At 42.3% G+C, this 20626-nt stretch overlaps 1 protein-coding gene and 1 long non-coding RNA gene across 21 annotated transcripts in view; one reads left to right on the forward strand and one right to left on the reverse strand.

Annotated features, from left to right (window-relative positions):
* MKLN1 (muskelin 1) overlaps positions 1–16421 on the reverse strand; it is a 375358-nt gene extending 358937 nt beyond the window's left edge. For 3 of the 5 annotated variants that reach the window (XM_073238456.1, XM_073238453.1, XM_073238452.1), the window contains exon 1: positions 16270–16421. The gene's annotated coding sequence lies outside the window, so the exon portion shown is untranslated. The remainder of the gene's footprint in view (positions 1–16269) is intronic. The other 2 variants (XM_073238455.1, XM_073238454.1) reach the window with 2 other exon arrangements.
* LOC108392288 (uncharacterized) overlaps positions 15463–20626 on the forward strand; it is a 244974-nt gene continuing 239810 nt past the window's right edge. For 9 of the 16 annotated variants that reach the window (XR_012132112.1, XR_012132114.1, XR_012132126.1 and 6 more), the window contains exons 1-2: positions 16594–16800; positions 17681–18719. This is a non-coding gene — a long non-coding RNA (uncharacterized lncRNA). Of the gene's footprint in view, positions 16105–16530; positions 16801–17680; positions 18720–20626 lie in introns of those variants that run through there. The other 7 variants (XR_012132123.1, XR_012132122.1, XR_012132113.1 and 4 more) reach the window with 6 other exon arrangements.

Here is a 20626-nt window from a genome sequence, read left to right on the forward strand (position 1 = left end):
GGTTCTTAAATAGGGAAGAGTGGAACCATTCATATTAAAAAAATAAAATATACGCAGGATGAAGGCTACACTTCTGTAAGGGAGAGACTTCAGCCAATAAAGGCAATTAGAAGGCCACTTGGAATAGTCTAAGGAAGGGATTAAGGTCTGAATCACCATGACAGCAGTGGGGTGAAAAAATGACAAATCCAGGGGAGATTTAGAAGTAGCACTGAGGACATAATTATTGGTTAGATAGGGGTTTGAGAGCAGGGGAGAGAGGCCAACGTTGAAGGGTAAAGACATTAAGCTAAACGGGGGACGGAAAGCGAGTGTGGAGGTGCTGATGGGCAGCATATTAAGTTTGCAATGATTGCAGGATATCCAGTGGCAAATGAAAGAATGGTCTGCAGATCAGGGGAGAGGTTTAGACTGAATGTCGGCACCCAGGAATAGCCAAGTCCTCAGAATGGATGGCTTAGCCCAAGGAAGGCAAGCCCAAGAGTGCCAAGAACAAACCCTGGAAGAAAAGCATGCAGGCAAACTGGGAGGAAGAGGAGCCGGGGGAGCAGACTGGGAAAGTAGCATGAGAATGGGACAGAGCAGTGGGCAAGAAAAGGGGGAAGAAACCTTCAAAAAGGAAATGACCAACAGTTCTCCCTGGGGTAGGATGAGTGATAAGATTTGGTTTGGTAATTAGGTCTGATGAGCACAATTTTTAGAGCGAAGTCAGACTGGAAGGGATTGAGTGAAGACTCTTTGAAGGTTGGCTGTGAAGGAAGCAGGTGATGACTAGAAAGAAGGTAAAGCAGTACAAAGTGCAGGAATTTTAATGGGATGGGAGTCTTTATCTTTTCCATACAAAGATACTAAAATATTATTGACTATATTCCCTATGCTGTACTTTTCATCCCTGTGACTTAATTTATAACTGGAGTCTGCAATGGGGAGTCTTTAATACAACAGGTGGCCAGCTAGCTTCCACTCAAACTTCTCTTATAATTTTTACTACCCCACAAGACAACCTCATGTTTTTGAATAGCAATTGAACATCCCATTCAGTTCGATATGTATTTGTTGAGTGCCTGATATGTCTAAAGCACTGGGTGTTTCAGTGCCTAAAAAGATAAGTAAGATATACTCACATTTTGGTTTTTCATTTATTGGCTCAGATCTGCCTCCTACCAACCACAGTTCTTTGTCCTCTGGAACCACACTAAATATGAGAAGAATTACTTCCATATTGCTGCCCTACAGCTAACTGAAGATTAAGTTCAGCTACTTCTTGAGTCTTCTCATTTGTTTAACTTTCGTGAAATAATCCAATCTTCATGCATGTATACCTGTATGTATGTATGTATGTATTTGTTACCAGCTAGCTGCTCTCCTTTGGACATCCATAGCTTAGTCTGTCTCTTTTAAAATGTGGCATTCAGAATTAATCACAATTCTCTTCGTCTGGTATAAGCAGGGCACAAACCAGTTGGAGCATTCTCTCTCCCCTTCCCAGGACATGGTTCTTTTGTTAATGCCATCTGAGGTTGTAGGAGTGTTCTAACAGTCACACTGCTGACTCATATACTTCACAATCAATCCAAATCCTGAGATCTTTTTGCACCTGAAATGCTGATTAACTGGGTTTCCCAATTCATATACAATTGACTTTTTAAAGATAATTTTAGGATTTTATTCTTTCCCCACTAAATATTACACTTTTATATAGTTTTATTAGCCAGTATTAAAAAGAGCATGGGTTTAGGACAGAGGCAAATTTGGATCTGATTTTGTTATGTAGTCTAGTGACCTTGTTTGTGTCATGATCTCTCAGTCTCAGCTTACTTATCAGTGAAAATAGGGGTAATCATATTTACACTACAAAGTGGTTCTCAGGTTTAAAGGAGGGCAGTACAGAAACTGTATTATAATAGTTCAATAAATGTTGGTTTTCTTGCCAGCCTTTTCTCACATTTTCTTGGTTTTGTATTCTTAGAAGTATGCCTTTTAAGTTGTAATCAAGATTAATAAATATTCCTTTTAATAAAAAAGAAAAAAGTTAAGTTGAGCAAAACAGGAGCCAAGGGCCAAAAGAATATAATTTAGTGTAAGTTAAACTTTTGGGTTCTGAAACTGGATTTTCTATGACTTGAATCACAGCTCCTGTACTTACCAGCTCTCTAATCCAAAGAAAGCTCATTAACTGTCCTGAGCCTTGGTATCCTCATTTGTAAAATGGGGATGATGACAGTATCTGTTCTCTGGGTATTGGGTGAAAATCAACGGAGATGATAGATACAAAGTACTTTTGCGCAGAACCTTGCACTTACTAAATCATAAGTATTATTATTACCTTTTTGAAACCTTCAGGTAAGCAATGTTCCACCAATCCACACTTTTGGGTATAACCTCTTCATCTGCTAATGATATTGTATAATATTTGTCCCATGTCCCATTAAGGTGTATACCAGGATCCCATGGGGACTTCTGCCTAATGCCAAGAATGACAACTATACCTCTACCCTTCCAGCCTAAGTAACCTTATTTCCAAAGAAAACAAACTAATTATAGGATCTTGAGCAATCATTTGACATCTCTGGCCCCAGGCTCAACTTCCATGTAATGGAAATGATAATAATAACTACCTCAGAAGTCTAGGATGAGGATTACATGGCGTAAAGCATATGGGGACAAGGAAAATGAGAGTAGTTTGGAAGGACTTATGCGAATCTACACAGGCTCCCGTTGATACTTTCTTTTCTTGAACAAGGATCTTTAATTCATCTTTCCCTTTCTAAATATTGGGTTATTTGCCTATCTCCAGGCATATGGTATTTTTCTTATCCTTAGTGGTTCCTCATAGCATTACTGTGATCACATCTGGAGGTTCTTTTTGTATCCTGAGATGTAGTTAGTATAGATCAAAAGTTCTGAATCTCACTTAAAGATGCAAAGTTCTCTCTTCCTCTCTCATCATTCACCTTGGGTTCCCATTTCATCTTAAATCTCCTTTTAATCCTGACTAAAAGACCAATACATGTTTATTGAGTGGATTTAGGATATACAAAACTCACAAAGAGGAAAATCAATTGTAATTCCACTACCAAGATATTAATACTATTAATATTTTGTGTAACTGTCCAGTCTTTTTTTCTAAGCGAATGTATTTAAAAATAAACTACCAACATTCTCTGATGTCATGACATCTTCCATAACCTGCTTTTTACTAGATGCATAGATTTCATCATAGGAATACATAACAATTTCTGCAGTGTTTGTTTTTGGACACTTAGGTTATCTCCAAGTGTTCAATATTATAAAGAAGGCAAGCTGTACTAAATATTCTTTGACATTAAATTTTGTGAGTGTTTCTGGTTGTTTTCTTAGGATAAAAACTTAAAATGAAGCTACTATGTTAAATGGTTTGTATATGTTAAAAGTTTTTTAATACATAATGCCAATTTGCCCTCTAGAATGCTTGAACCAATTTATATGATGAATGTTGTATGAGACTGCTTATTTCCCTGTATTTTGCTTATCCATGGCAAGATGTCATTTTAAAGTTCTTGACTTCTTGCTAGGCACCAAGACATCTGATTTTACTTTAATTTGTGTTTCCCTAATTACTAGTAAGGTTGGACCTTTTTCATTGTAATTGGCCAATTGAATTCCTTTTTTCTTTTGCCTTTTCATGTTCTTTAGCCATTCTTCTTTTGAAATGTATTTTTTTATGTTTGTAAGAGCTCTTTATATATTAGAACATTACCTTTTGTCATATATATATACATAATTGCAAAAATTCTAGAATCTCTCATTTTTAATTTCTTTTGTGGTACTATTTTATTTGAGTAGTCAAATCTACAAATGCTCTTCTTTTATAAACTATAAACCTTTACATTTTTGCTCATGAAGTCCTGTACCACCCTAAGGTCAAGAAATGCTTACACCACTTTCATCTTTTCAAAACATATTACTTCTGTCGTATGGGTCATTTTTCACATATAATTCTAATACATCTGAAATGTATTCCATTCCTTCTTAACCGTGTTTGTTCCATCCTTTGAATCAGAGGATGCTTTAGTTTCAAGAAATAGCAACTTTAACTCAAATTGGCTTAAGCAAAAAATAGTTTATTGGACCCCAGAAGCGAAAAAGTTCAGAAGCTCCAGGGCCGTATTTGCTTAGATGGGAAGAGATCTGATGGTTTCCTTTTCATTTCTTTGCTTTAGTCCCTGGTGGCAGCTCCAATCTCAATGGACTCTTCACTTGTGGTCCCAAGGCACAGCTAAGAACTTCCAGGGTGACAAGCTCCTGCATTCACCTCCAGGAATCTTTGTTCTGTCATTCCCAGCAAAAATCCTGACATTCTCTTTGGAGACTGGAATGACTTAGGTCACATGCCCATACCTGAAGCAGTCTCTGGGGTCAAGGAGATTAAATTCACTGATCGTCTTAGCCTGGACCACATGCCCTACCTCATGGAGATAAAGGTGGAGTCAGCTTTCCCAGAACTAAATGGATGCCCCAAAGAAAGGAGCAGCTGGAAAGGGGGGACACATATGAGAAGACAACAAAGGTAAGGATGATATCTTTATGTATCAAGATCATTGCTTTTGTTAGAAAATGACAAAATCTCTGCCATTTGAAAACTTATTTGTTTTATCAAAAGTGACATGGTAGAAATCAGAGTTAAAATCATGAAAAGACATGGTCCCTTTCCTAGGTGATAAACCCTTTGTATTCAAGCTGAATAGAGACCAACTGTGTGCATCAGTTTCTGAAGATCTAATCCTATGTGGTTGGAATGATATCCTTCATGGCCAAATGATCTATAGGTTCTATGAATTTATTCTTTAATATGGGTTCCATGAACCCAGTAGAAATAGGCCATAGCTCCAACTCTCCCCTGAATTTATTCTGGTAGTCTCTGTCTTTTGGCTGCTTTGGACTTTTGTTCTTTATTGGACCATTCCTGGTTTTGTTTGTTTTTAAACTCAAGGTTTTACTTAGACATTTTGCAATATCTTTTCCTGGTTTTTGACCCCAGACCTATATCTTGATTGAATATCTTTTCAGAGGAGCCCTCCAAGGGATCAACTGGAGGTAAGTAGTTTGGACCTTGGAGCACTGGAGCTTTTAGTTGGTCACAGCCGTGATTCAGAAGAGGCCCGACACAATATTGCCCACATGCCATGCACAGGCATAGTTCAAAATGTTCTGCCCAGGACAAACCACTACCCATCTGACCCCATGAGTGGGTTTAGTGCCCTTATGAAAAGAGATACAAAAGATAGTCTCTCTCTATGTGTGGATATAGCAAGAAGATGATCATCTGCAGCCTGGGAAGCAGTCTCTCACCAGACCCAAATCTGTTGGTACCTTGATATTGGACTTCTTAGCCTCCAGAACTGTGTGAAATAAATGATTTTTTGTTTAAGTTACTCAGTCTACAGTTTTAGTTATGGCAGCTCATTATCCTTCTCTCCTCTGTGACACACCTATGGTGACTTGGCTTCTTTGGGCCAGCAATGGTCTCCTTTTAGTCCTTTTTAGAGGTTCTGACCACACTTTTCCTCTCAGGTCTCTGACTTGTCTCTAGTATTTGTTACTCTTCTATTCCTCAGCAGTGCTCACCCACCCTCCTCTGCTCCTTCCATGGGGCAATAACTTCTGAAAGTGGCCTCTTCTGCTTCCTGACTCTCCCACCTTTGGTGGCCACTAGCAGCACTGCCACTTTCAGAACACAAAGTAGACCCCTTGTCTGCTGAGTGTGATTGATACCAGCAGAGCTAAGTGAATAAAATTCCATATTTCCTTTATTCCAAGACTAACTTACTGTATGATGTACCATCATTTAATTACTGTGTTTAGAGCCCTCCCCCCAAAACGCTACTATGTTAAACATATCTATTGAAGATACATTCTGATTTTAGAAATATTAAAAATGTAGGGAAAAAGGCTTATACCTTAGAACCTAGGAAATGCTCTAGCTGAATGATTGTTTTTCAGCCAACTATTAATATTAGTCTGCCCCATTCAATAGCACTACCCCTTCTTCACTATTATCCTTAGTATAAACATAAGTAAATAAACAAAGAAAACTATTGTCTTCAGGATTTTCCCCGGACCCTAGATGTCTGCGGACATTAGCTATCTGGCATTATTTTCACAGGTCTGAGCCCTTCTTTTGAATGAGGCCTTGTCATATACCTCTGCTCCTACCTTTTGTACATGCCTTTTAAAAAGTATAAGCTTATCAGAATGCTTCATGAACAGCCACATTGATTTTTTTTGACGCTCCCTTTTCTTCACTGAAATCACTGATTTTACACGAATTTAAATTTCATTTTACTCCTCTTGCACTTTCTTAGTTCATGGCGAGATAGAGCCGCATGTCCACATTTTTTCTTAACTTGGCTTAAGTCTTCTTTGTGTCAGGTTAGCAAGTGCAGAATTGCCTTCTCTGGCTATTACAAACTCAAGGATGCCGTGGTCGCTTATTTTAAGCTGTCCGTCACTTCCACTTCACAGCACATTCGTCTTAGCTGGTTAGAATTAAGCATAGAATAGTATCTCTTCAATAAGCAATTAGTTTAAATTTAAGTCATGCCAACTTCATTTGATGCTTGCTTTTCAGCAGAATAAACTTGTCAGTAGATGGTGAAGTTCTGCATTACCACTGTATTGTGCCCCTGTACCAATAATTTTGTCATTTGTATTGGGAAAGCATTATTGATGTTGCCATAACAGGATCACAAGGCATGCTAGAACTAGTTGACAACACAGTGGAGAGAGAGCATGAGCCAAGACTGGGTTGGGGAATACTCCCCAGGGCATGAACTGTGAATATAGAAGCTGGTTTGGATTAAGGCAGCAGTGTCTCTAACCAAGGTGAAGTTCAAGGAGCTATTAATACTAAGCAGTCCAGAATGAAAGGCAAGGTACACGTAACCACAGTTTACCGAAGGGATGTGGGCAGTAAAACAGAGTCTCTGGGGAAGAGGGCTGGTCAGAGATAAGCTAAATGATGTCACGGTAAAGAAGGCCAGGATTCAGGAGAGGGTTCCAAGTCTACAGGAAGATCAGGACGCAAGCCAGAATGACCAGAGACTGAAGGTGTGAAGGTCAAAGTGGAAGCCCAGAATTGGATAAACACAAGAGTGGAGGGCATAAGAGGAGGATCTACAGGTATCTGAGGCTCACAGCTCACTTTTCCCCACCTCAGTATGGTGCGTAAGTATTAGGGAGGGTAGGGAGCTGAATCTATAGGGCCTTAGACAATCTAGCAGCTGGTTCCTGGGGAAGGCCAAGGCACAGGTGAGCCAGCCAGCCAGCTGCTTTACTGTATGCTCCGGTCATTTCTGCTCTTATTTTCACCCAAATCTTCTCTTCCAGGTATCAACCCTTAGGTTTGTCCGTATCCATTGTGTGCTTCTTTCAAACAAATTATATACCTTCATTTTGGCATAATACAACAGCTACCATTTACTGCTAACTTGTGCTAGGTAACCACGCTAACTGATTTATGTACTATCTTATTTAATTCCTACCTCCTTAAAAGGTAGGTATTATTATCCCCATTTTAAAAAAGAAGGAACTAAAGCTTATATGGTTTATGTAATTAGTCCAAGGTCACATGTCTGGGACACCAAAGAGCTCAGACTTAAAGTTGGTTTTGTCTAACTACCTGTCTGTTGCTGAAATGACTCCATTTATACTGTGAAAGATCCAGGCAATTCTCATTGACATCCATCAGCTACTAGATTTTTCACCTACCTGTGCATCTATCTACCTATCTAGCTATCTATCTTCTATCCTCTTTTATGTCTAACTCCAGAACACTCAGTGCTGCCATATGTAATAAGTACTTATGGAATGAATTAATGCAGTCTTAAAATGTGATTAGAATTACTATGTCCTTTCTTAGCTTGGGCATTTACAAAGTCAAGTAGTAGGAATTCTTCAGTTTGCTCCACAAAAATACTACATTCATGCATATGCAGTCATTACAAGGAAGAGAAGGAGCAAAGTGTTAAATCCTGAACTGAGGAGATATACTTTATTTCCAAATAAACCAGATGTAGGCAAATGTGTTTGTAGGTTCAAATAAATTTGAGAAGTTAAGTTAAAGGGCTATATATGAAACAGATTATTTTCTTCAAGTCCAAATCTGAAAATCTTTCTCATGATATATCTTCATGTTTGTCTAAATCAGAGGTTGCCAAAGTACTGTCCCTGAGCCAAATCAAACCCACCCCATTTTTATTTTCAAGAATGGTTTTCACCTTTTTAGTTCACTGAAAAAGATCAAAAGAAGAGTGATGTTTCATGACATGTGAAAATTACATGATAATCAAATCCCGGTATCCATGACTAAAGCTTAATTGGAACACAGCTATGGTCATTCTTTACTTACTGTCTATAACTGCTTTTGCTCTACAGTGGCTGAGTTGAGTAGTTGGGACAAAGACTGCATGGCCCCCAAAGCCTAAAATATTTTCCATTTGGCTCTTTACAGAGAAAGTTTGCTTTCTCTGTAAACCCCTGATCTAACTAAATAATACAGGATGTCATAACATTTTAAATATTGCTTAAACTACATCTATTGTTTTAGTTTCAATTTCAAAAGGTCATTACATCTGTTTCGCTGTTTAGAAGGTTTCCATGTTCTCAGGACAAAGTCAGAACCTTTGTGTTCTCTATACTGTCTCCTGAAAGCAGTTAGCACCTTTCTACAGAAACAATAGCAGACGGAGAAGCTAGTGGTTTCTCTAAGATGTGACACATTTCTTCCTGCCAAAAGTCATCTTTCTCCTTGATGGGAAACTGGGGCTGGGCATCCTTATGCGTGCTTATCATGTATTACAGAACGGTAGTGGCATCAAAATGGATTCTCCAGACTCTATCAACTGATTCAAGGTGGTATGCTGGAGTCAGACAGATGAGGAAAAGCAAACTGCTCTTTTTGTCATCGCTGAGGACCTAAATAAAGACAAAAATGACTCAGAATGACCAATCACAGGTGACTATTACTTAGTGAAAATGTTTTGGGGAGGCACTTAATATCTCAACAATGTGGCACTGAGAGAGCTCAATGAAATGTGTTAGCTCAAAAGCAAAAGCAAGAGAGAATATCCTTATTTTTCCTAAGATCAAGTTTAGTTTGCAGTACAGTTCAAGGGAATGTCTTATTTTTTTGAGGCTCAAAAATATATTATATTGTCTTTCTGTATCTCTGTCTGTCTTTCTTTCTGTATCTTTGGCTCTCTCTCCAATTTAACACAAATTTACTTACCATTTATTATATGTGAGACACAGAGCAAACCGTGAAGGTAGAAAAAGAAATAAAATAATCCTAACTTTCAAGAATCTTAGGGTTTATGAGAGAAACACATTGTAATAAGCTTCTTGGACCTTTTGCAACATTTTACTTGAGTTGATCCTTGTTAACATTTCCATCTCTTGGTTTCTTTGGCCCCATAGTCTCCTGGTTTTATTTTTCTAGTTTCTGATTCTTGATTTCTATTTCCAGCTCTTTCATTTCTATCCAATCTCTAAATGATTAGAGTTTAGTCCTGGGCCTGCTTTTCTTTTGACTTTATCTACCCTCCTTAGGCAATCTTCTCCCAAATTTGTAAATTCAGTTCCAACAGCTCTTCTGAGCTTCAGTCATATCACATGTCTGTAGTATGCGTCTCCACTTAGAACTTTTGATTTTCCCATTATTGTCCCAGGATTCTCCATCTCAGAAATTGACATCTCTGTTCATGCACCTAATTTTGGAAGAACTCTCAAAGTCAGCTATGACAATCTCCCTCTCCATAACCCATCATTTCCATTCATTCATCAGGTTCTTTAAAATAGCTCTTGACTCTGGTCACTTCTCTTCTTGTGTATGCACCACCCTCGCCTGGGAACTCTTTTCTTACGTGAATCGGAAACACCTTCCCTACTAGTCTCTCCACATCTGCTCTTGCCCTGCTCTACTTTATCTTCTCACAGGTAATGTTTTTCAAGCAAAACAAACAAAAAAATAACAAATTGTCTTTAAAAAGAAATAATAATAGCAAAATACATGTCATTCTTCATCTTAATTTTTTTACTTAGTAATATATTGTGAAGATCTTTTCACATCAATCTACCTAGAACTACCTCACAAATTTTAACGGCTGCCTACCATTCACTTGTTTAACTGTTCCCATGATTTATTTAACCAATTCTCTACTGATGGACATGTAGGCTGTTTTCAGTTTTTAACTACTATAATTAATGCTTCAGTGAAGGTCTTAGAAGAGTCATCCTTCAATATAAAGTGTGATTATATCACTGGATAAATATAGAAAAGTGAAATTGTTAGGTCAAAGGTTTTGTATACTTCAAAATTTCATAAATACTGCCAGGTTGCCCTCCACAGAGGTTGTACCAACTTTCACTCTTACTGACAATGTCAAAAAGTGCTTGTTTCCCAGTGTAGGCAACCAAGTATGCTACTTAACTTTTTGATTATTGTCAACCTGGCATGTAAAAAACACATCTCATTGAAGTTGTAATTTGCATGTCTCTTGTTATGTGAAAGGGTGATAATTTTTACAGATTTTTAAGATCTATGTGTATTTCCTTGACCAGAGTCTGTTTTTATATGCTTTGCCCAATTTTCCAGGGTTTTTGATGTTTTTCTTATAGATTTGTAGGAGTGCTTTGATTTCTTCATAAATACTCTAATTTCCAGGTTCTTTCAGGTATCCTCATATATATATATATGTATATATATTTTAGGAGATGACTTTATTTAGGCTGTTGCAGTGAGAAAAATGTTCATTTCCAGGTATCCTAGTATTTTTTTTTATTATTTTGGTATCATTAATCTACAATTACATGAAGAACATTATGTTTACTAGGCTCCCCACTTCACCGAGTCCCCCCCACATACCCCTTCACAGTCACTGTCCATCTGCGTAGTAAGATGCTGTAAAATCACTACTCGTCTTCTCTGTGTTGCACAGCCCTCCCCATGCCCCCCATGCACTATACATGCTAATCGTAATGCCCTCTTTCTTTTCCTAGTATTTTTTAAAGTCACAATTCGGTCAATTTTTTTTCCTAATAATAAGTAATCATGAAATGTTACCTCCATTATAGAGGAGCCCACATGAGGAACTCACATCTAGAGGTTATGAATTAATTCATAGAAGTCCTGACTTCCTGAAAATAGTTTGATAAAACTGCCTTATACCTATACTCACATTATTAAATTTAATTTTCCTAACAACCCTATGAGGCATGTATTATTATTAACCACAAAGTGAAGCTCAAAGAATGGGAATTTCCAGGTCACATAGCTGGTAACTCTTCCACTTCTGGAATCTTAAAAACCTAGTAATCCACTATCATTGGCCATTCCTCAACCATATCAGGCTCTGATCTGTGATGCCTTTAACTTTAACTTATAATAATCTATTGCTCCTCTCTTTTTCCTTCTATAAACATCCAATGAACATTTTTAAGTGCCTATTATGTTCCAGGAATCCTTATGGGTTTTACATTTTAGAGGGATTCTCAAACATAAGCAATGAAAACAATTAGTAATGAAGTTTTACTACTATGAAAAAAATACATAGGAATGGTTATGAAGGTGGGCAGAGAAGAATACTTTCATAAGGGTGGTCAGGAAGATCCTCTTTGAGGAGGCAACATTTAAATAAGAGACTGCAATGACCAAAAGAGTATTCCAGGAAAAGGGATTATCTGGGATAAGTGCTTTAAAAGAAGAGCAAATTCAATGTGTTTGAGAAATAGAAAAAAAGCCCAGTGTGGAGTTGGGAGAATGTCAGAGGGAACAAGACTGAAGAAGTAGTCCGGGTTTGCCACATAAGGCTCTGTAGGCCCACAAAGGAGTCTGGACTTTAAGTGTCATCAGAAGACATGGAAGGACTCTAGGAAGTGGTATGATATGATATGATTTGTGTTGTATGATTTATGTCACTTTAGCCATGCTGTGGAGAATAGGGGCAAGAGTGGAAGCAGGAAAAGTAGAACTGTTATAGAATTAGAACTATTATAGAAGACCAGAAGATAGTGTTTGTACTAGGGTGGTGGCAGTGGAGATAGAAAAAGATAGATCTGGGAAATGTTTTGGAGGTTGAGTTGACCTGAATTTTTTATTGGACGTATTTATTGGATGTGAGAACTAAGGAAGAGAGAAAAATCATGAATAGCTACATGCTTTTTGGCCTAAGTAATTGGTGGATGGTGATGATACTTAATTTGAAAGACAAGGCTGAAAGAATCGACAGTTTTGTATTACTGTATTCTTTCCTTCTTTTCCTATGCAGCCTTCATCACACACACTTTGACTGTACTCTTTTCCCAATACCTTTAATTTCCTTCCTTCCTTGCCCTTCAGTCCTTGTTATCCAAAAGAACTTCCTCTATCTACTTCTACTCCGATCTACTCAGTCCACTGCAATCTGTTACTATCCCATTATCCCAATAAACTCCTTGCTAACACAACAATGGCCTTCCTGTTAAATCCAAGGGCTTTTCAGCTCTCATTCTTCTTGACCTTTCTCTAGCATTTAATACTGTTGACATTTCCTCCCTTGGCTTCTCTGAAACTAACTAGTTCCTGGTTGTCCAACCTCTCTGGAGTTCTCCCTTTGTCTTTGTTTCCCCACCTTTTCCCCGCCCTGCCTTTTGAATGCGGTTCCAGTTAAGTCTTTCTTCTTACTCTCTACCTCTTCTCTTGGGGATTTCATCTACTTCCATGGCTATTACTTATTTCGGTGACTCCAGCATAGATCTCTCTCCTGAGTTCCAGACTACCTTGTTCAATTACATAGTAGACAACTTCACTTTGATATCTCATGGACATTTCAAACTCAACCACGTTTAAAATCAAGCTACTTACCTTCCCTCCTCAACATATTTTTTTCCTCCTGAAGTTCACATCTTGGGGAATGGTACCACTATCCTCCCATTTACCTAAGACATAAATCTATTCCTTAATCCTGCAGTATAGTCAATAACAAAATTCAGTTGGTTCTATGTCCATAATATTTCTTGAATCCTTTCCTTCTCTCCATTTCCATTCTTGCTAAATTTTTAGATGCCCCTCATTTCTTTCATATAACACTAAAACAACTTCCTAACTAGTCTCCCACTTATAGTTACTCACACTAATAATTTCTCCAAACGGGACTGATCTTTCTAAAATGGACATTCAATCACCTCATTATGCTCCCTAAAATTCATCAGTGGTTCTTCATTGGCCTTAAGATAAATTGAAACTGCTTTGGAAGACATACAAGACTTTTCACAATACAAGACCTTGCTGATCTTTCTGAGTGTGTCCTTCATAACTTCTGCCAGGCGTTTGTAAAACGTATTTACTGAGAATCTACTATTTGTTAGGCACTGTTCTTCACCTTCAACTCTCTGGGTACTTTGACCTCCAGGACTTTACATAATAGTACTTTTTTTGGCTGGACTATATTTCTCTTAAACTTTCCCACTTGTCTGGATTACTTCTCCCTATCCTTGAGAACTCATCTCTGAATTCATTGTCTCTGGTTAGGGATCCAAGTATGCCCAGTCAGGGTTAGGTACCTCTACAATGAACTCCCCTGTTGATATCATGTCACTCACTGTTGTGTGATCAACTGTTACTCATCTGTCTCCTCGTTATACTATAGGGTCCTTTGGAGCAAGCTGTCTTATTCATTTTGGTTTCCCAGTGCTTACCTGACACATAGCATGCAGTCAATAATGCATAAATAAAGTGGCAGAGTTGGGTTTCAGAGTCAGGTCTTTCTCTTTGGCATAAACCTCACATTTCTTCATGCTACTTCTTTGTACCTTAAAGCTGAAGACTCTGAAAATCTGTGATAGGTTTATATTTACCTATCACTAAAATATAGACAAATATATTATTAGCTCTATGGGGATTCAGTTGATTATTTATTTTTTGTATATCCCTTCATCATTCCACCATTTTGCTCATCAAAATACTTTGGGTTAACTAAATCTAAAATGACTGAAAGACCTTTCTATACAATTTTATATCCTTTCTACCTCTTATTGCTTTGCAACACCACACCAGCAAGCAGAGAGTAAGTACATTGGAAATAAGGTTGATTTTATTTGATTGGCAAATGACACTAAAAAATGATACATCAACAGCAAATCATTTCCCATTATTGTTTTCCCCAAGATCTCTATGGATAGGTACTAAAGTTTCACTGTTAAAGGTTAACATTGTAAAATCCAGTTAAAATAGAAATTTTTATGTAATCAGTTCAATATATCACATAATTTTGTAAATGCAAGGAACCTTAGCGATCTGTAATGCAGCATTTGTTAAGCTCCCATGAGAAAAATGGCATAAGAAGACCTGTAGTGGCTTTTGCCCAAGGTCATCCAGCCTACAGAAGTGGGAGCAAATTTTCTGATACTCAGATGTTCTTTCCTCCACGTACTCTCTGTTTTCCATCTAAACAAATTATCTGCATCAGAACCCACCTATTTGTATATTACTTATCTTTATGATATTGTCTATGTGATATCCCTGTTATAAAGAGGAAGGAAGTGAAAACAAAAGACAAACCTGTCTTTTCCAGGGACATAGGGGAATTAGTAAAAGTGACAATTAGTTCACAAAGTGATGCGCTCTTCTTTGCAGTAGAGCCCTGTAATCACATTCTTCTCTGAGTGCCCCAGTGCTAACCCAAGCTTATTTGTGCTTCTGGGGCCCGGATTCCATTCAATTCAATGCCTTATGATTTTCCCAGCTTTAATGTGTATTTTTTGAGCTTCATTTTAGAAATATCATACTTAAGTATACTCTTTACTTGAGTTTATTTTAATTCTAATGCTGAGAAATGAGGATTCTGGGTAAAATAAATAAAGATGATGGATTTTACCAGGCTTTACATTTCAAGAACAGTTTTTATTTTCCTCAAATGGCAACTGGCAGTTTATTTTATTCCTCAAATGATGATGATTTCCATGGGAATTAGAATTTAATTGAGATAATTTGTTTTCATGGAAAGCACAGATTTCTTCAAGAGGATCAGTTTGATAATGTTTTACCAGTTAGTACACGGAGACCAAATATAAACCAGTTCTGAGAAACAGGAAGTGAACCTGACTGGTCTAGTCTGCGTGTCCCTGGCAGTGACGCAAATACAGAAATCAAATTAGGAAAACAAGATATGTGGGTGTGAGGCAATCGATAAAAGTCCAGGATGCTACAACACAAGCAAGAACGCCTTTAACCAAATGCCATTCATTTTACTAACACCCTGAGAAGTTTGATTTCCACTTAACCTGCTAGTGATTAGAGAGCAGGATGAGCTTGAGTTCCCTAGCAACAGCATGTGCTTTTGAGATAGTCATTAGCTTTTCAGTTAATCCCACCAAGCCCTTCTAAACGTATGACTGACATTAAAAAAAAGAGATTTCAGAAAGTGCTTTGAAATTTTCAGGAGCAAAATGGAAAGGAATTTAAAAAAAAAGCCGTTCTGAGAATTGTATTCAGGTAAAAGTATTAGCTTGTGCCTAGACTGCCCCTACGCTCGTTGCTCTCAGTTCTGTTTCTGAATCCCCTACAGGTAAAGGGCCACGGAGGGGAAATTGTTTCGAGTTTAAGGCAGTCTCCTCATCCATATTGAATCACAATCAGAATATGGGGTGATAACGGGTGGACCGTTTGTGTGGGGGCAGAGACTGAATAGAACACGTTGTTTTCTTTCTCCTTTAAGCAGAATACATTATCCTGGAAGGTGCCTGGGTAAGGATGGGGGTGTGAGCGGATTGAACCTATTTTTCCTATTGATTGTGTAATTACACCAGAGGCTGATTATCCGAGGCCACTGACCAAGACCATTATTTTCGTGGCAAAAGTGAGGCTGGGCAGGTTTCCATCCCCTTCCCTAGTTTTAAACGGACAACCCATAAAGCGTAGCCAGGTTATAGGAATACGGTGCAGGTTGACTTTTGCAACTCTGGCTGTACCCTAAAGCGCCAGGGCTGATGGGATGATGGTTCTCGAATCCTGACTCATTGCCTCTAGCTCCGTGTTAGGTTCGGGATGCTCTCTGTAGCCTGGCTCAACTGCGGGGGGTTATTCGAATGGTAATTATTGCTGCGTTTGGCTGGTCATCCTTATTACGGCCTGGGTCCCCTTCAGACACTGAGCTCCCTCAGTTTGGCCGGGGTGGCTCCTAGATCTCCCCGCCTCCCACCTAACCCCCCAGAGCGCGCCCTTCCCAAGGCGACCACCTGCGCCGCCCCACTTACCATCTGCCCGCGGGGAGGGCCCCTCGGGGTAGCGGAGCCCTCCCAGCTCCCGGGCGGCTCTGGGGGAGCTCGGTGTTTGCCTCCAGCCCTTCGCTACCGGAGAGATCAGGTTCCTCCCCTCCTCCCCCTCCAGCTCCGGCCGCCGCCGCCGCCTCCTTCTTGCATGACACAGCAGAACCGCCGCTGCTGCAGCAAGTCCCAACCATCCGCCCAGGAAGCGCCGCAACCGGGACTCGGGAGGGGCGGGGAAGAGGGGGGCGAGGCAGGGGCCACCGTCGAGGGGGGTTCTTGCCCCCACTTAGCACCTCACACTCCTCTTCCAGCCAGGGGCACAGGAACAAAATCAGGCTAAAGGCGACCAGGCCGAGTCGTTGAGGAATGCTGGGGTTTGGCGTCAGAAGGGATGGGACCAGAGAGAAGGGTGTGAAGGAGACCCCAGTAGGGGCAGGACACTGCAGGTAAAGAAGGGGAAGAAGAGGCCGAGAAGTCAAGGGCCAGGCCCTGAAGGAGAATAAAGGAGGTCAAAGAGAGGTAAGGAGGTAGAGTTGCTGAGAAGGGAGACCGACACAGCTGGGAAGGGGAGGGGGGATGGGGGGAAGAGGGCTGTAGGGGAAGGAGAACTGGGAGCATTTTGGGGGGCCTGAGCTAAGTACCCAGGAGACACAGATGCTGGATTAGGAGACAAGGATAGAAAAGGGGAAAGGATCCAAGAATTGGGCAGTATAGAGGAAGGTAAAAATTGGGGGACATTATGGCATTATAAGGGATGTAGTGGAGATCACTCATCATGGCTGATGAGGTAAACTGGAAAGAGTCAAGGCAAAGCCAAAGGAAGGGTAATTTCCTATCCTACTCCAGTGACCTGCGCAGTTTTTAATTCTGTCAATCCAAACAGGGAGTTTTCCTTGTAAGTGGAAAGACATGAACTAAAGCATAGAAATAGCTATTTAGCTTGGATGTACAGGATAAAATCTCCATGGTCCACAAAAACTTTAAAGGCTGAGAAGTGTGATTTATGGCATAAGCCCATAGAGGGGTAGTAATTCAATAATAGGGAGAGCTCTCAAAACTGATGCTGGTTTCCACGCATTACTGGACTTTAGTAAGTCAAAGTGCTTGTTATTAAATGCTTCGGTTAAGTGCTAGAAATCATGACAAAATTTTTGGTTCAAAATAACGCAAAAATGCACATGCTTTTATTTCTCTCTATATGCACATATATATGAATAGATATGATGTATAGTGTCTAGCATGTATGGTATGATTAAGGGAAAAAATGTGTTTCTCTATTTTTCCACCAAACATATTTCTATGCATTTTATAGCAAACCAGCTGTTTCTCACCATTTTATAGAATGTGGTCAGAAAAGTAAAGCAAAAACTGCCACTTTGGTTTTGTCTGTACCTTCTAGGTCGTATCTTCGTACCTCACTTCCTGACACAAACAACTTTTTACTGTTGTCAGCAACAAATCCCTAATATAGCTGCGGAAGAGAAAAACTGCATTGCATTTTGCCTCCTGCAAGCATCATCAACAGTTACCGGAGGAATGTGATTCCAGAAAGCTTTAAAGCTGGTGGTGATGGTAATTATGTATCAAATGCCTGATGCTATTTCTGTGGTTATTGTTTTGTCATTTCTGCTCTACGCAAGAGCTGGCGGAACTCGCAGAGGAACGCATCCAGTTTTTCTTTTTAACTTTGTAAAAATTAATCAGACTTGATAGAAAACTCATTGCTCTTGGGGAAAATAAAGTAGGAGCCACGAAATGTCACGTTAGCAGAGCGTGGGCTCAGTGACTTAAGGACTCGAGGACGCGCCTTCTGCTCTGGGCGCTCTGTATGGAGCGCAGGCCCCACGCACGCACCGACGCCGCGGCTCCCGGATGCTGCGGCTCCCGGCTCGGCGCCGCGAGGGGCTCTCGGTGGGTGGTACGGGGCGCAGCCGCCGCCAGTCCCGCCGCTGCTGCCGTTGCGGCTGCAGTCACGTGGGAGCCCCTTTAAGTTTCCATAGAGAGGCCTCTCCGGTGTCACATGATGGACATGATATAATGAAACAACATTGTGGAGAGGAAAGCATTAGGGAGCCCACGGCTACGGAAACAAGTGAGTGAGAAGAGGTGGGAGGAAGAGAAACTACGCCACCTCCCCTGCTGCGGAGCCGCACGCAGCAGCCGGGCGGAGAAGGGGGCGACACCGGGGGGCAGGGAGCCGGGGTCCTCAGGCCCGGCCGGGGATCTGCCGCCACCCGAAGGGAGCAACTTTTAGCCGGCTGCCTCGGCCAGCACTGCACCTGTCTCCGGGGCCGCCGTCGCTCCTCGTGATGATCAAAGGGAAATTCTAGAAGAATATGCTCCACAAATATACATGTGCATCATTTCCCCCCTTGCGTCTCGCTCTGGAAGAAGGAAAGAGAAAGGGATTTAAGCAGCTGCGCGTCTTCAGCCCTAAGGTAAGTTCTGGAGGGTGGGGAAAGCCGGCCCGGCGGGACGTAGGGATGGGAATTTTGTTCTCCGTTTAGACCTCCCGAGGTGAATGAGGCGAGGCGGATGGCTCTGACGGTCCAGCAGAAACATTTCCACCGTAGACTCTATTTCCTCTTTCGCACGCCCCTCAGTCCCACCCTCGGACTCTCTGGGGCCCCTCGCCTCCCCCCCGGAAGGGGGCCGCAGGTCACGGCCGGGCTGTTGGGGAGCTGCCCAGCGAAGGTAGGGGTAGTGGCGTTACCCTGGAATGCAGAGGCGATTTCGCCATGTTTGTGTTGCTAAGAGCACTTTTTTCCCCTTTGAGGTGGCCTGATGCCACATGGCTCCTCCGGAGCTGCTGCCGGGTTGAGCGTGTGTGTGTGTGTGTGTGTGTGTGTGTGTGTGTGTGTGTGTGTGTGTTTCAATGTCCGCATTCCAGCTAATGTTGCGCAGATAAAATTCAAACTTGAGGTAAACAGAAGAGGAGGAGGGGGGGTGAGAGGGGGAGACTGTTTCCATTTCGAGATCCCACCTCTTCACTCCGCGGAGAGCAACGTCCCGAATCTAGAGAGCACCCTCTTGTTTCTCCCACCTACCCCACCTTTGCTGTCCACCTGAAATAAGGCAGCGGGGTTGGGGGTGCTTACCGAGGACGCCGCGTCTGGGTTCTCAAAGGGAAAAACACCGCGGGCACTCCAGCCTTTGGCTGCCTCCCTCTTTTCGCCTGGATGGACGAAGGATGCCTTGGATTGCACTGGAGCTGGGGAAACAGGCGGACAGCGCTCCCGGTGGGGGGATGCCTGTCCCTCTCATTCCCTTACTTTAGGGTACCGGATGGTATCGCTCTCGTCCCACCCCAGGCCCAGGCTGGATGGGTCACCAGGTTTCCAGAGAGCAGGTTACGTAGCAGGTGTGCGGTGGGCATTTCTATTAAGTCTGTATTTGGTGGGACGATGTGGGGAGCCTAAAGCTAGTGGATGAGTAGAGCTGGGTCTTTTTTTTTTTTTTTGCTAATTAGGAAGAAAACTTAACACTCCCCTCCTCTCGTTTTAAGCGTGATTCAGCTTGAAACTAGGCTGAGGGTGAGTGGGGATGTTTAAGAGTGAAGGAGCTTCGTCATGTGGAAAACTAGGCTTCTGACAGCTCGTGGTTCCCGCGCCCCGCCCGCCCTCGGCCCCGGGCGGAGTCTGTAGGTGGGGTGGTCCGAGAGGGGTTACATCCCACGAGGGGCGAGCAGGCCGGGACCCCTTAGTGCAGCCTTTGCCGGGGAGTGCCCTGGCAGGGGGGAGCGGCCACGTGAGGGTGGTCTGCGGAAGCGCCGGAGCTGAAAGGTGGGAGCGAAGTGCGTAGCAGACTCGTGACGGGGGCTGACACGATACAGTCGTGGGCGGTGGGCGCTGGAAGAGCGGAGACTCGTGCGGGCTCGACCCTAGAGCCGTGGCGACGGTTTTATTCCGAACGGGCCTGGAGCTGGGCCCCTTCCACGCAGGGCCGCGGGTGGTGCGCACTCCAGGGTCCGCTCCCGGGAGACCGTTACCAGGCGGGGTCTCCGTCCGGGAGCTAAGGCTGTAAACAGGGTGGCGCCCTCTGCCCTCCCGCCCCCGGCCTGCCGGGGCGCGCGGCCGGCAGCGCCCGGGGCGGCGGAGGCGCGGCCACGGCGCTGGGCAATGGCGCGGGGGCGCGCCCGCACCCCGCCGCCTCCGCGCGCCCCCGCCGCCGCCCTGCCGGCCGGCCTCCTGTGTTTTTGTTTTGATGGAGCCCGCGTGCAGCTGGCGCGTGTCGAGTCACGTGCCGTGGGCGGGAGGGGGGCTGGGGCGCGGGAGGCGAGGGCGCGGTGACGCAGGCGTCCGGCGCCCGCGGGGGCTGCGAGGAGAACGGCTAGGGGGCGTGGGTC

Source organism: Manis javanica, chromosome 6 (assembly GCF_040802235.1).
Source record: "Manis javanica isolate MJ-LG chromosome 6, MJ_LKY, whole genome shotgun sequence".
Taxonomy (NCBI): domain Eukaryota; kingdom Metazoa; phylum Chordata; class Mammalia; order Pholidota; family Manidae; genus Manis; species Manis javanica.